Below are 16,820 nucleotides of genomic sequence, written 5' to 3'. Positions count from 1 at the left end.
CCCACTGGGACATTGCCGCCTCGCAGCTTAGTGTTCATTCAGCACTTCCACAGTTATTAACTGCGGGGATTCTTAGTTAAGGTACGATTTTTGCATTCGTATATCATGAGGCCATTGGCCAACATGATTCGCGAAGTCGAAGCAAAATTTTTCACACAAACAATGACAGTTCTTTATGGGTTTTTACAGTAGAGCAACAGAGAAGAGGAGATGGCGATGTTTCACTCAAACTCTGACAGATACCAATGGGAACAGCAAAATTTGCTTCGACTTCGCGAATAGTTTTATGCCCAGGGATGTCGAAACAATTTCCAATCCGAAAATTGCCTAGACCGGCACCGGGAATCGAACCCAGCCACCATCAGTGTGATCTTGCTTTGTAGCCGCGCATCTTACCGCTTGGCTAAGGAGGTGCCAGGAATAATTCTACCGCTAACAATTGGTTTCAAAAAGATTGCATATAGCATTTATTGTTCTTCCAGAGAAAACTTTCCTCTTTCCGGCTCAATTTATAAACTACCACAGCTGTCACTTCATACTTTTTCTTTGCTGTTTTGCATGGCATTCTACGATGACAACTCCAAACATCAGGTTTTAGTTTCAGTGTTTCGAATATTTTCAGGCTTGCGGTAGAACTTTGACAGCTGCGGAAAAACTTTGCGGAATTCGCAAAGTGGAAAATTTTGAAAAGATCTGCAATAGGATTTTATTATCGATCAAATGAGTTAATATGTGTTTAATTTTCCTATAAGCGGCTGTTATACCATGGTAACAATGTAGGTAGCATGGTTAAAATTCAACGGAGGTAATAAAGAAGAGTTTGGTCAACTCTTCACGCATCATAAGCCATCGGAGAGAGCACAAACGGTGCACCAATCAGTGTGCCGAAGAACAAAACAGTATATACAGTGGCGATCAGAACAATAACGAATGTACAGCAGAAGACCACAGTAGAAATAACCATCGAACTATTAAATTTTAACTAACAGTTAAACGAATCGGTGGAATGGTTGACAGCCTGAGAACACAGAGGCCTACTAAATAAATACAGTAGCCGTTTGATAACTGCAAAATGTTTACTTTTCAGTTAACGAATGCTGTTCGATAACTGCAACGCATTCTAGATGTCAAACGGTTGGCAATCGACGTCATATGCAATAAAAGTGCATCTAAATGTGCAGCGCAATGCAGCTGTCATTATGTTTGACATCAGTTTGAAGTTTAGCGGTCCGATAACTGCAAAACTGTTGCAACTATCGAATTGCAGTTAAAAAGCATTGCAGTTAAATGACTTGCAGTTATCGAACGTCTACTGTATACGAATAAAAAAATGATTGAGTAGTGCCTTTGCCCGAAACCATCGATTCGATATAAGCTGAGACGATATAAGCTGAGACGAGACCGGTAAAGACTAGGGATCCTACATTCAGAGATATGCGAAAGCGGCCATCTTGAGCCAATCGAGCATTGAGAACTGTCAAAACCTGAGCCAAATGAACATCGTTATTGTTGCAGATCGAAAGGTATTGCGATTTTGGTGACATAGATTTTATGAAAAGTTTTATCGAATAAACAATTAGTTTTGATTTCGTAAGTAAAAAGTAGTCTAGTTGATGCCTTATATCGTGTTCATTTGTATTGCTCTTTAATTTTAGCGAAAGTGCACTGCTAGAGCATAGACAAAATAATCAAAAAGGGTCTTCGAATGTAAAGGCATGGGCAAGCCTAAACATTTTTAAGTGCGGCAAGGGCTGGCCGGGTTTGTTTACGGAAGTAACAGCGTGGCGAAATCGTCTGGAAAAGTATTCGCACATCTCTTAATATAGGATCCCTAGTAAAGACAGCTTCTTTTTCCTTGTTTTGACACTTGTTCTTCTTTTCATCACAGTTGACCATCGAGTTTCAACTGTTTCCCTGACTGTTTCACCTAAGCCCCGGGTGGACTCTTCTGAGCACAATAAAAGTGAATCTAATTTAAGAATTAGTAAATTCATTTTCATAAGGATTTTTATACCGGGAAAAAACACAAGTTTATAACTATTTAATATGCTAAATGGATAATTTGGAATACTCGTTTAAGTGAAAAAGTCTTCGTAAAACAAAATTCATGTGGAACATTTTATTTGGGATATCAATACTTTCACACAAAAAGCTGCTAGCTGCACCTGACAGTTCGTGACAGCAGTTGACTGGCAGCAGGAGGGTGAAACGGCTGTCAAACTACATAGATAACCCATCTACCTCACATCGTTTTTGGTACTCTCGTTTTTGGTACCCAGTTTTTGGTTAGTTCACCCTAATCAATGGCATAATAGAGTAAACGAGTTCTCTGACGTAAGTGCCTATTTTCGATAATTATTGAATTATCTACCGCGATTTCGATAAAAACATGAAATTATGTTGATTTTTTGTACAGTAAACATTAGTATAGATGAAATAATGATCGATTCCATCAATAGAGATAATAAATCATCGAGGAATATAGTCGGTGTTGACGGAATAGTCGGTGTTGGCGGAATACTTGTTATAGAAAAGACATGTTGGGTACTAAATTTCAACGCAAAACATGAACTGTTTGACAATTGAGTGACTAAAATGTTTGCGAAGGAAATGAAAGGTCCACCCAGCAGTAAAAATACGGAATGAGTTCATTTTAACTATTGTTATTTGAAACGAAAGACAGTGACTGATTTTGCATATGGGATCCCCAGCCGAATGGTAATAGAAGTACAGTTTTTTGACTTGTGCAATATCATTCGATAATTTATTCATTGATTTTGTTCGCATCAAAAATATATACATATAAAAAAAACAATCATGATCTTCAATCTGGTCATTTTAGGTATTACAATATTCGTCGCCCGTTCACAAGAGGCATTTGATTCAACCCAGCTTCCAAATTCGGTTGAAATATAACTGGATCATCGCCGGCACCTGCTAATAGGTCTTGCTCCAAGCGTGCTTGAATCACTCCTACAGTATTGTCAGAGCCGAATTCCGACCGAGTACAGATATTTTCGGAGGCATATTCGCGTCGTGTATCGTAATATGTGTTTCTCATATCCCGGAATGGCAACCGGCCGACTGCAGTGCATTTAGCTGTGATTGCATTTACAAGCTTGTTTTCATCAGCTTCACTAAGACACAAACTTGGTATCGCATCTTTTTTCAGTTTCCGTTTACCTTTCACTAGCAGGAAATCGTCATCCCTGAAGTGTCGAGAGCAAATTCTTGCATGCTCGCTGAAGAAGCAATCAGTCCTACTTCCATCCAGCAAACGTTTCTCTCGGGATTCGTAGGAATTCTGTTGAGACACAATTGCGATAAGGAATAGAGAATATCATAAAATATAATTCTACTCTTACCTGTAGGTAAAAGAACCACCCTCTTCAATGCGCAAATGCATGTCGTTGCAGCAAGAGGCTATTAAGCACCGCGATATTATTGAATTGGCCACTTTCCACCATATAACACCGGAACAAAGTAGGAACTGGGTGACTTTACGATTTGATGTTGTTGAAAAAAACAAAAACAAAATAGATCAAAACAACAACAATCGACGCCATGTTGAATCGATGTGAGGTAGGCGATATTTTGACGTCTTCAGTCCCCTGACTGGCAGCAGCTGAACTTACATTTTTTCCTCTTTGCAAGTCCCGCACTGTGCCAACAAACTACTCTTTAATGGGTGAAAAAGTACCCATTATGAACTTAAATAGTTCAACTCATTAAAAGGGTAAACAGCGTTTACTCATTAATGAGTAAAAGGCCTGTACGTCAAATTCAGGAGTACTTTTTACCCACTATCAAAAAAATATTTTCGGGAAAATGAGTATTTTTTACTCTTGATTATTTTGAAAAGACATTTATTACTTTCAGTGATATTTATCGCAAATCGGAAAAGTGGAACCATTACAAGGAAATCTTGAAATAAATCTTTATTTAAACATCCAAATATCTTGATTGCAATACAAGCGATTTAAAAAAAGAAATTCAAAAATGTTTTTTGTTCGCCGGGGCAAAATAAAAAGTCTACGGTGGCTGCCTTTGAAACGAGTCTCCGTATTGACGGATTTTCGAATATGTGCTATCCGTATCTGACTGTATGTTTTCCCACTCACCGGAACAACGGTTCTATTTTCCGTGAGGAATTTGGATAAGTAGCTGACGCAGACTGTGCACCGGAAATAGCAATTCCACCCGAGCACGATTCGATCTTTACTGACATAGGAAGACCAATCCAGTACGTCCTTCGCCAATACGCTATTCTTGCTGGTACTGTCCTGCGGGTGGGAAAATTAGTTATTCAATGAAGGTAGGGCGGATTATAGGGAACTTACATTGTAATCACGATTGAACTCCGTAATCATTTTCCCAAAGTCCAACTTCCATGAGTGTTGTCGGGAGAGTTCAATTGGCTTAAAAAACATCAAATATTCACCGCTATTCGGTTCCAGCGGTATTCTGTTCGGAAAGGAAAAATCAGATTAAAGTTGAAGCGGACCAGGTTGCTATCATAAAACTTACAATCTCTATGAAAGTTCCCTCGGAATCCTGGCCAACAGTAAATCACCCACGCGATGGAACAGTTCCTGATTCCGAACCATCCACGACTGGTTAACGCGAGTATACATATTTTAATATTTTAGGTTGATATTTATTTACCAAACCACAAAAAAGCGACAATGCACCATTCGTTTTGTTCAAAAACTACAATTCGTTTTTCACCCATTAACACTCCTCCGACCGTGATAGGTTTTACTTACACGAACGACCATGCCTCGAAAGACACTATTTTCAAATCGCTATATCTCAGCCGTTAGTGAACCGATTTGAACAATTTTGGGACTCACAAATTTTCCCGTCCATCAAGATTTGTCTGAGATGTTGAGACCTCCGATCGGACCAAAAATGACCTCTGTGGACCTCCAAACGTCGGAGCAAGTCGCGATTTTCATACAAATTTCGTGGTTGGTGCTCACCAGCTCTATGTTCATGCTAATATTAGTAAGATACTTCGAAATCCGTGAGATTTAGAAAGTTGCCGTCTTCTCCAATTTTGTTCAGGAGACCAAAACCATACTGTCGCAGATCATTTTATTTTGGAACTCGTCCGCTTGGCGGCGCTAGTGTATATGGGAATACTCCTTGGGTCAAATATTTCGGAATCCGAAAGATTTAGAAAGCTGCCGTCTTCTACAATTTTGTTCAGGAGGCCAAAACCATACTGTCGCAGATCATTTTATTTTGGAACTCGTCCGCTTGGCGGCGCTAGAGTATATGGGAATACTCGTTGGGTCAAATATTTCGGAATCCGAAAGATTTAGAAAGCAGCCGTTTTCTACAATTTTGTTCAGGAGGCCAAAACCATACTGTCGCAGATCATATTATTTTGGAACTCGTCCGCTTGGCGGCGCTAGTGTATATGGGAATACTCGTTGGGTCAAATATTTCGGAATCCGAAAGATTTAGAAAGCTGCCGTCTTCTACAATTTTGTTCAGGAGGCCAAAACCATACTGTCGCAGATCATTTTATTTTTGAACTCGTCCGCTTGGCGGCGCTAGAGTATATGGGAATACTCGTTGGGTCAAATATTTCGGAATCCGAAAGATTTAGAAAGCTGCCGTCTTCTACAATTTTGTTCAGGAGGCCAAAACCATACTGTCGCAGATCATATTATTTTGGAACTCGTCCGCTTGGCGGCGCTAGTGTAAATGGGAATACTCGTTGGGTCAAATATTTCGGAATCCGAAAGATTTAGAAAGCAGCCGTCTTCTACAATTTTGTTCAGGAGGCCAAAACCATACTGTCGCAGATCATATTATTTTGGAACTCGTCCGCTTGGCGGCGCTAGTGTATATGGGAATACTCGTTGGGTCAAATATTTTGGAATCCGAAAGATTTAGAAAGCTGCCGTCTTCTACAATTTTGTTCAGGAGGCCAAAACCATACTGTCGCAGATCATATTATTTTGGAACTCGTCCGCTTGGCGGCGCTAGTGTATATGGGAATACTCGTTGGGTCAAATATTTCGGAATCCGAAAGATTTAGAAAGCTGCCGTCTTCTACAATTTTGTTCAGGAGGCCAAAACCATACTGTCGCAGATCATTTTATTTTGGAACTCGTCCGCTTGGCGGCGCTAGTGTATATGGGAATACTCGTTGGGTCAAATATTTCGGAATCCGAAAGATTTAGAAAGCTGCCGTCTTCTACATTTTTGTTCAGGAGGCCAAAACCATACTGTCGCAGATCATTTTATTTTGGAACTCGTCCGCTTGGCGGCGCTAGTGTATATGGGAATACTGGTTGGGTCAAATATTTCGGAATCCGAAAGATTTAGAAAGCTGCCGTCATCTACAGTTTTTTTTCAGGAGACCAAAACCGTCCACTTGGCGGCACTAGTGTATTTGAGAAAGCTCGTTGGGTCAAATATTTCGGAATCCGAAAAATTTAGGAAGTTGCCGTCTTCTACAATTTTGTTCAGGAGGCCAAAACCATACTGTCGCAGATCATATTATTTTGGAACTCGTCCGCTTGGCGGCGCTGATGTATATAAGAAACCTAGTTGAGTCAAATATTTCGGAACCCGAATTCTACAATTTTGTTTAGGACGAGAAAAACAACTCCTCCGAAAGTTCCACCAGGAATTCCTCCTGAAGTTCCTTCAGGAATTCCTCCTGAAGTTCCTTCAAGAATTCCTCCGGAAATTCCTTCAGGAATTCCTCCGGAAAATCCTTCAGGAATACCTCCGGAAGTTCTTCTACGAACTCCCCCTTAAGTTCCTCCAGGAATTCCCCCGGAAGTTCCTCCAGGAATTCCTCCAGAAGTTCCTCCAGGAATTCCTACGGAAGTTCCTCCAGAAAATCCTCCGGAAGTTCCTCCAGGAATTCCTCCGAAAGCTCCTCCAGGAATTCCTCCGGAAGTTCCTCCAGAAATTCCTCCGGAAGTTTCTTCAGAAATTCCTCCGGAAGTTCCTCTAGGAATTCCTCCGGAAGTTTCTCTAGGAATTCCTCAGGAAGTTCCTCTAGGAATTCCTCCGAAAGTTCCTCTAGGAATTCCTCCGAAAGTTCCTCTAGGAATTCCTCCGAAAGTTCCTCTAGGAATTCCTCCGAAAGTTCCTCTAGGAATTCCTCCGGAAGTTCCTCCAGGAATTCCTCCGGAAGTTCCTCCAGGAATTCCTCCGGAAGTTCCTCCAGGAATTCCTCCGGAAGTTCCTCCAGGAATTCCTCCGGAAGTTCCTCCAGGAATTCCTCCGGAAGTTCCTCCAGGAATTCCTCCGGAAGTTCCTCCAGGAATTCCCCCGGAAGTTCCTCCAGGAATTCCCCCGGAAGTTCCTCCAGGAATTCCTCCGGAAGTTCCTCCAGGAATTCCTCCGGAAGTTCCTCCAGGAATTCCTCCGGAAGTTCCTCCAGGAATTCCTCCGGAAGTTCCTCCAGGAGTTCCTCCGGAAGTTCCTCCAGGAGTTCCTCCGGAAGTTCCTCCAGGAGTTCCTCCGGAAGTTCCTCCAGGAGTTCCTCCGGAAGTTCCTCCAAGAGTTCCTCCGGAAGTTCCTCCAGGAGTTCCTCCGGAAGTTCCTCCAGGAGTTCCTCCGGAAGTTCCTCCAGGAATTCCTCCGGAAGTTCCTCCAGGTCCTCCGGAAGTTCCTCCAGGAATTCCTCCGGAAGTTCCTCCAGGAATTCCCCCGGAAGTTCCTCCAGGAATTCCTCCGGAAGTTCCTCCAGGAATTCCTCCGGAAGTTCCTCCAGGAATTCCTCCGGAAGTTCCTCCAGGAATTCCTCCGGAAGTGCCTTCAGGAATTCCTTCGATAGATCCTCAAGGAATTTCTTCGAAAGTTTCTTTAGGAGTTCCCGTGAAAGTTCCACCAGGATTTCTGCCGAAAGCTCCTCCGCAAATTCCTCTGGAACTTCCTCCAAGAATTCTTCGTGTCCCTACAGGATTCCTTGGGATGTTTCTACTGGCATTCCTCCGCAAGTTCCCCCAGAATTTTTTCTAGTAAGTTCCACCAGGAATTCTTCATAAAGATCGCCCAGGAATTGCTTCAGAAGTTCCTCTAAGAATTTTCCCAGAAGTTCATCCAGAAATTAATCTAAAAGTTCCTCCGGCATATTGCCACTTGTGAACGAGCACTACAATTCAAATAAATGCAGCGTAAATATTTTGGTGAGATAACAAAAGAGTTCTCGCTATCGAAGCTAACGAAAAGATGGTGGTTTTTTACGGAGATCTCGAAATGATGCTACAAAACTCGTTCGTATTGTTTACAACGAAATTTCCAGCCTGGGAAAAGAGAAATATGCGTCGCCATGAGTTATTTTTTAAAGACCTGGCGTTTCATCTGGCTGAAAATCATGTGCGACAAAGACTGAAGCAATTTCAAAGCGGAAGTATACAATATTTTATTTATTTATCATCAGACTAAGGCCGGAGTGGTCTGTGCTGCACATAAAAGACTTCTCCATTCAGCTTGGTTCATGGCTGCACTTCGCCAACCACGCAGTCTGCGGAGGGTCCGCAAGTCGTCCTCCACCTGATCGATCCACCTTGCCCGCTGTGCACCTCGCCTTCTTGTTCCCGTCGGATCGTTGTCGAGAACCATTTTCACCGGATTACTGTCCGACATTCTGGCTACGTGCCCGGCCCACCGCAGTCTTCCGATTTTTCGCGGTGTGAACGATGGATGGTTCTCCCAACAGCTGATGCAACTCGTGGTTCATTCGCCTCCTCCACGTACCGTCCGCCATCTGCAACCCACCATAGATGGTACGCAGCACTTTCCTTTCGAAAACTCCCAGTGCGCGTTGGTATACACACAAGTCTCAAAAATGATATGCTGAAGTTCCTCGTGAAGGTTGAGAAATTGAAAAACGAAAATGGTAGTAAATGAAAATGTTCAACATGCTCTTCTGAAGCAGACCTTAACGTTTGTTCCAAATGTGAGAATATCACATGTTCAATCCATTCATTCAAGCAAAAGCAATACACATATTAGGTGTGTCAATAAGCTGCCTGGAAAGCCAATAATTACGAGCAATATAAGATATAGCACGACTCGATATAATCGGCAAAGACCTAGACAACGAATAAAGGATCACGATTGGAAGCTTGGAACATGGAACTACAAGTCACTAGGCTTCGCCGGTTGGGACAGGATGATTTACGATTAATTACATCCCCGTAACCTCGACGTCGTGGCGCTGCACGAGATTTGCTGGACAGGACAGAAAGTGTGGAAAAGAGGGCATCGTGTGGCTACCTTCTACCAAAGCTGTGGAACCACCAACAAGCTGGGAACCGGCTTCATAGTGCTAGGTAAGATGCGCCAACGTGTGATTGGATGGCAGCCAATCGACGCAAGGATATGCAAGCTGAAGATAAGAGACAGTCTCTTCAACTATAGCATCATCAACGTGAACTGCCCACACGAAGGGACACCCGACGACGAGAAAGAAGCGTTCTACGCACAGCTGAAGCAGACATACGACCGACATACAACGAACCAGGTGTTCGCCATTCGCCAAGTACTGCAGAAATTCCGCGAATTAAACGTGCCCATACATCATCTATTCATCGATTCGATCGGGACCAGCTGTGGAAGCTAATGCAAGAACACGGATTTCCGGATAAACTGACACGGTTAATCAAAGCGACGATGGATCGGGTGATGTGCGTAATTCAAGTTTGAGGGGCATTCTCGAGACCCTTCGAAACGCGCAGAGGGTTACGGCAAGATGATGGTCTTTCTTGTCTGCTATTCAACATCGCTTTGGAAGGGGTAATACGAACAGCATGGATTAACACGAGTGGTACAATTTTGGCTTCGCCGACGACATAGATATTATGGCATGTAACTTTGAGAAGATGGAGGAAGCCTACATTAGGCTGAAGAGGGAAGCCAAGCGGATCGGATTAGTCATCAACACGTCGAAGACGAAAAATGATAGGAAGAGGTTCAAGAGAAGACAATGTGAGCCACCCACCACGAGTTTGCATCGGTGGTGACGAATTCAAGGTGGTAGAAGAATTTGTGTACTTGGGCTCACTGGTGAACGTCGAAAATGATACCAGCAGAGAAATTCGGAGACGCATAGTGGCTGGAAATCATACGTACTTTGGACTCCGCAAGATGCTCCGATCGAATAGAGTTCACCGCCGTACCAAACTGACAATCAATAAAAGGCTCATTAGACCGGTAGTCCTCTACAGACACGAGACCTGGACGATGCTCGTGGAGGACCAACGCGCACTTGGAGTTTTAGAAAGGAAAATGCTGCATACCATCTATGGTGGGGTGCAGATGGCGGACGGTACGTGGAGGAAGCGAATAAACCACGAGTTGCATGAGCTGTTGAAAGAACCATCCATCGTTCATACCGCGAAAATCGGACGATTGCGGTGGTCCGGGCACGTAGCCAGAATGTCGGACAGTAACCCGGTTAAAATGGTTCTCGACAACGATCCAGCGGGCACAAGAAGGCGAGGTGCGCAGCGGGCAAGGTGGATCGATCAGGTGGAAGATGACTTGCGGACCCTCCGTAGACTGCGTGGTTGGCGATATAAAAGTCTGTAAAAAATAGCTATTTCCCAAGTGTTTCAATTTCCAAGATAAAGTATTCACTATGTATAACCCATTTGAATTAGCGTCGCCAAGCGAATGAATTCAGAACTTATCAGATCTTCACCATAATGGCTTCGAGTTCCCATAAAAGTTTTTAGAAGATAGACTTTTCATTCAGTTTCCAAAACAATGTATCAACTATGCATAACCCACAAATATGTAGAAGACAGCCACTTTGTAAATCCGACGGATTCCGAAATATTTGACTGACGGAGTACTCCCATATACACTAGCGCCGCCAAGCGGACGAGTTCCAAAATAAAATGGTCTGCGACAGTATGGTTTTGGCCTCCTGAACAAAATTGTAGAAGACGGCAGCTTTCTAAATCTTTCGGATTCCGAAATATTTGACCCAACGAGTATTCCCATATACTCTAGCGCCGCCAAGCGGACGAGTTCAAAAATAAAATGATCTGCGACAGTATGGTTTTGGCCTCCTGAACAAAATTGTAGAAGACGGCAGCTTTCTAAATCTTTCGGATTCCGAAATATTTGACCCAACGAGTATTCCCATATACACTAGCGCCGCCAAGCGGACGAGTTCCAAAATAATATGATCTGCGACAGTATGGTTTTGGCCTCCTGAACAAAATTGTAGAAGACGGCAGCTTTCTAAATCTTTCGGATTCCGAAATATTTGACCCAACGAGTATTCCCATATACACTAGCGCCGCCAAGCGGACGAGTTCCAAAATAAAATGATCTGCGACAGTATGGTTTTGGCCTCCTGACCAAAATTGTAGAAGACGGCAGCTTTCTAAATCTTTCGGATTCCGAAATATTTGACCCAACGAGTATTCCCATATACGCTAGCGCCGCCAAGCGGACGAGTTCCAAAATAATATGATCTGCGACAGTATGGTTTTGGCCTCCTGAACAAAATTGTAGAAGACGGCAGCTTTCTAAATCTTTCGGATTCCGAAATATTTGACCCAACGAGTATTCCCATATACTCTAGCGCCGCCAAGCGGACGAGTTCAAAAATAAAATGATCTGCGACAGTATGGTTTTGGCCTCCTGAACAAAATTGTAGAAGACGGCAGCTTTCTAAATCTTTCGGATTCCGAAATATTTGACCCAACGAGTATTCCCATATACACTAGCGCCGCCAAGCGGACGAGTTCCAAAATAATATGATCTGCGACAGTATGGTTTTGGCCTCCTGAACAAAATTGTAGAAGACGGCAGCTTTCTAAATCTTTCGGATTCCGAAATATTTGACCCAACGAGTATTCCCATATACACTAGCGCCGCCAAGCGGACGAGTTCCAAAATAAAATGATCTGCGACAGTATGGTTTTGGCCTCCTGACCAAAATTGTAGAAGACGGCAGCTTTCTAAATCTTTCGGATTCCGAAATATTTGACCCAACGAGTATTCCCATATACGCTAGCGCCGCCAAGCGGACGAGTTCCAAAATAATATGATCTGCGACAGTATGGTTTTGGCCTCCTGAACAAAATTGTAGAAGACGGCAGCTTTCTAAATCTTTCGGATTCCGAAATATTTGACCCAACGAGTATTCCCATATACACTAGCACCGCCAAGCGGACGAGTTCCAAAATAAAATGATCTGCGACAGTATGGTTTTGGTCTCCTGAACAAAACTGTAGAAGACGGCAACTTTCTGAATCTCACGGATTTCGAAGTATCTTACTAATATTAGCATGAACATCAAGCTGGTGAGCACCAACCACGAAATTTGTATGAAAATCACGACTTGCTCTGACGTTTGGAGGTCCACAGAGGTCATTTTTGGTCCGATCGGAGGTCTCAACATCTCAGACAAATCTTGATGGACGGGAAAATTTGTGAGTCCCAAAATTGTTCAAATCGGTTCACCAACGGCTGAGATATAGCGATTTGAAAATAGCGTTCCGACTGTTTGGGTGGCACGGTCGGAGGAGTGTTAAAGGGTATAAACAAGGAACATGAAATTGGGCATAAAATACTCATTATGCAGAAAAATTATTTACCCATTATTTTGACATTTCCATATACCGTCAAAAAATGGGTGATTTTTATTCTTTAAAGAGTATTGTCAGGTTTACAGTGCGTCCCAGGATATAAGTAAGGGGTCCCATACACGCTCCGACATGTTGTACAACTTGTTGTACAGCAAATTTGGTACAGCAAAGTCGGACCGTCTGTGGGCAAGTTGTATGACTGTTGGACAGACGATTTCAAACTTGAAAGGTTGTCGGATGAAGCTTTCTGGTTTCCAAAAATTTTACCGCAGTGCGCTGGGATTTTTTTAAAGAATCTCGCGCTTAGTTTCATAGGGGCGTAACTGTATTGATCGATTTCTCTTAATCGATTTTATAGTTTGTAAATAACTCAATTGTTTCAAAAGCTACAACCGCGATTATTGATTCTGGTGCAAGATACAACCATCCTTTATCACACCAAACCACTAAATCATCAATTCGGTACAACAATAAAAAGAAAACATCGACGAAGAGAAATCGATCAATTCAGTTACGCCCCTATGAAACTAAGCGCGAGAATTATGTATTGTCAAACCTGAGAGCGTGAACAAAGAGAGCCTCTCTTTTGCACATACGACCTAATCTCAAAGCAATCCAGCATTGTGGCCACCGTGTGGTCCCCTGAAAGATCCAGCATATAAAATGGTCAATTGGAAGATTTCACCGTAGAGCGCCGGATTTTTTTCAAATCATATTGTTGTCGCACCCTGAGTATGGAATTGATGTTTTGACTACACGCTGACCATTGTGACCACCGGGTGAACCCCTGGAAGATCCGAATCATCCGTAAAAAGGTCAATTCGAAAATTTCATCGTAGAGCGGCGGAATTTGTTTTAGAATCCTCTATTTTTGAACATTGAGTACGAAATTGATGTTGTGACCACACACGGATTATTGTGGTTACCAAGTGGGCTGCAGGAAGATCCGGAACATGCATAAAAATAGTCAATTCTTTAGTTGCATCGTAGAGCGCCCAGATTTTTTAAAACCATTTGTTGTCGAACCCTGATTATGGAATAGGACCACACAAGAACCATTGTAGCCACCGGGTAGACCCATGGAAGATCCGGAACATTCGCAAAATTTTCGATTCGTAAATTTAATTTTATTGGCCACCGAAGACAACTTAAGGGGGAAACGGAATGGAGTGCGGCAACGGCAAGCGGTTTGTCGACGGTTTGTACTAACAAATTCCGCATCTTTGCCGCTGTTCCAAGCAATGCATGCGGATTTGCGGGGAGAAGTTTCATTTGACGTTAGAAGTTTTAAAAGAGATTTTAATTATTTCTAGAGACGATTTAATTTAATTTCAACACACCCGATTCTGTTTTTCAACGGATTTTTTTTACACGGCCGTATAAAAAAAAATCACATACAAAATTCTTGCCAAGTTGCTCCATTTTGCATGATTCGTCGAGAAATCATAAAACTTTTTTTACGCGGATTTTCAAATTTTGAACGGGGGAACGTATCCCCCGTGAAAAAAAAAAAAGAATCGGGTGTAATATTAAAATAATCTTTTGATTGAATACTAGTCGATTGTCTGCTTTAAATATACTAAAACAGTGGGGATAATGTTAGTTAATGTCATGAATCGTCCAGAAATTCCTTCCGAGGCTCCGTAGTGTTGTAAATAATTTCGGATGTTCCATGAGAGATTCCATCGAAAATTCCTTCGAAAGTTCCTCCAGGAATTCCTCCGCAACTTCCCCCAAGAATAACTTCGGAAGTTCATCCAGAAAATTCTTCGTGGGCTCCTCCGCGAATTCCTCCGAAAGCTCATCCAGGAATTACTTCGGAAATTCCTCCAAGAATTCTTTCGGAAGTTCCTTCAAGAGTGCCTACTGAAGTACCTCCAGGAATTCCTACGGAAGTTCATCCAAGAAATTCCTTCGAAAGTTTCTCCAAGAATTCTTTCGTAAGTTCTTCCAGGAGATCCTTTAGAAGTTCCTCCAGGAATTCCTTCTGAAGTTCCTTCAAAAATTCTCTCGTAAGTTCCTCTAGGAATTCATCGGAAAGTTCCTGCAGGAATTTCTCCAGAAGTTCCTACATGAACTCCTCCAGAAGTTCCTATATGAATTCCTACGGAAGTTCTCCATGAAATCCTCCGGAAGTTCCTCCATGATATTCTCCTCAAATTTCTCCAGGAATTCCTCCGGAAGTTCCTCCAGGATTTTTTCCGGAAGTTCCTCCAAGATTTCCTCCGGAAGTTCCTCCAGTATTTTCTCCGGAAGTTCCGCCAGGAATTCCTCCCAAAGTTTCTCAGAAATTCCTCCCAAAGTTCTTTCAGGAATTCCGCCGAAAGTTCTTTCAAGATTCCTTCGGAATTTCCACCAGGAAATCCCCCCGAAAGTCCTTCAGGAATTCCTCCGAAAGTTCCTTCAGTAATTCCTCCGAAAGTTCCTCCAGGAATTCCTCCGGAAATTCCTCCAGGAATTCCTCCGGAAATTCCTCCAGGAATTCTTCAGGAAGTTCCCCCATTCGGAAGTTCCTCCAGAAATTCCATCCGAAGTTCCTTCAGGAATACCATCCGAAGTTCCTTCAGGAATTCCTTCGAAAGTTCCTCCGGAATTCCTTCACAAGTTCCTCTAGGAATTTCTCCGAAAGTTTTTTCAAGAATTCCTTTGTTAGTTCCTTCAGAAATTCCTCCAGGAACTTCTCAGGCAGCTCCTTGTTGAATTCCTTCGGAAGATCTTTCAGGAATTCCTTCTGAAGTTCCTCCAAAAATTCCTCCGGAAGTTCCTTCAGAAATTCTTTCGGGAGTTCTTCTGAAATTCTTTTAAAAGCTTTCCCTGAAGTAATTTCTGGAGGAACTTGCGAAGGAATTCCTGGTAGAATTTCCGAAGAATTTCCTGAAGGTATTAACATAGATTCCATCGAAAGTTACTACAGGAATTCTTTCGGAAGTTCCTCCGGAAGTTGCTCTAAAAATTCCTCCAGAACTTCTTACTAGCATTTCTTCGCACGTTCTCCATGAATTCCTACAGACTTTCTACCGGGATTCCTTCGGAAGTTCCTTTTGTAGGTTCCTCCAAGATTTTTTCCAGATATTCCTCCAGAATTTCATTCGGAAGCTCCTACAGGAATTCCTTCGGAAGTTCCGCCAGGAGCTCCTACAGAAGTTCCTCCAGGAATTCCTTCGCAACTTTCCATAAGAATTCCTTCGGAAGTTCATCCAGAAATTCCTTCGTAAGCTCCTCCAAGAATTCCTGCGGAAGCTCATCAAGAAATTCCTCCAGAAGTGCCTACATTAATTCCTCCGGAAGTTCCTCCAAGATGTCCTCCAAGATGTCCTCCAAGATTTCCTCCAGAAGATCTTCCAGGATTTTTTCCGGAAGTTCCTCCAAGATTTCCTCTAGAGGTTCCTCCAAGATTTCCTCCAGAAGATCTTCCAGGATTTTTTCCGGAAGTTCCTCCAAGATTTCCTCCGGAAGTTCCTCCAAGATTTCTACCAGGATTTCCTCCAAAAGTTCTTACGAAAGTTCCTCCAAAAGTTCCTCCGAAAGTTCCTCCTGAAGTTCTTTCAGGAATTTCACCGGAAGTTCCTCCATGCATTCCTCCGAAAGTTCCTCCAGATATTCCTCCGGAAATTCCTCCAGGAATTTCTCAAGAAGTTTCCCCTGGAATTCGCCCGGAAGTTCCTTCGTTGGGAAATTCTTTTGGAAGCTTTCCCGAAGGAATTCCTGGAGGAACTTGCGAAGGATTTCCTGGTGGAATTTCCGGAGAAACTCCTGGAGAAATTTCCGACGAAATTCCTGGAGGAACTGCCGGAGGAATTCCAGGAGGAAATTCTTGAGGAATTCCTAGAGGAACTTCCGGAGGAATAGCTGGAAAAATTTCAAAATAGGAAAATTCAAAAAAAAACTGATGCATTCAAATAAACGCAATAAAATGTAAAGTGATGTAAATAACTTAATCCAGCTCCCTAAAGTGCAATTTTGACCTCTCTTATGTGCTTTTCTGGCTACATATTATTATACACGAGAAAGGCACCATCACCGCTAGGTGGATTATTCTGGGTTTTTTAATTCAGATGATATTTCCTTGTGAATTCTTGGAAAGGTGCTTTGGAAACTCAGTGGATATTTCCTTGGCCATTAAGGATATTCCTTTTGAAATAGTATGGAGTTGGCAAAGCCGAGTAGGGTCTAGCCTATGGCCACAATGGTCCATGTGTGGTCAAAACATCAATCCAGTATTCAAGGTTCGACAAG

Source organism: Armigeres subalbatus, chromosome 1 (assembly GCF_024139115.2).
Source record: "Armigeres subalbatus isolate Guangzhou_Male chromosome 1, GZ_Asu_2, whole genome shotgun sequence".
NCBI classification, from domain to species: domain Eukaryota; kingdom Metazoa; phylum Arthropoda; class Insecta; order Diptera; family Culicidae; genus Armigeres; species Armigeres subalbatus.
This window is presented reverse-complemented; position numbering follows the sequence as displayed.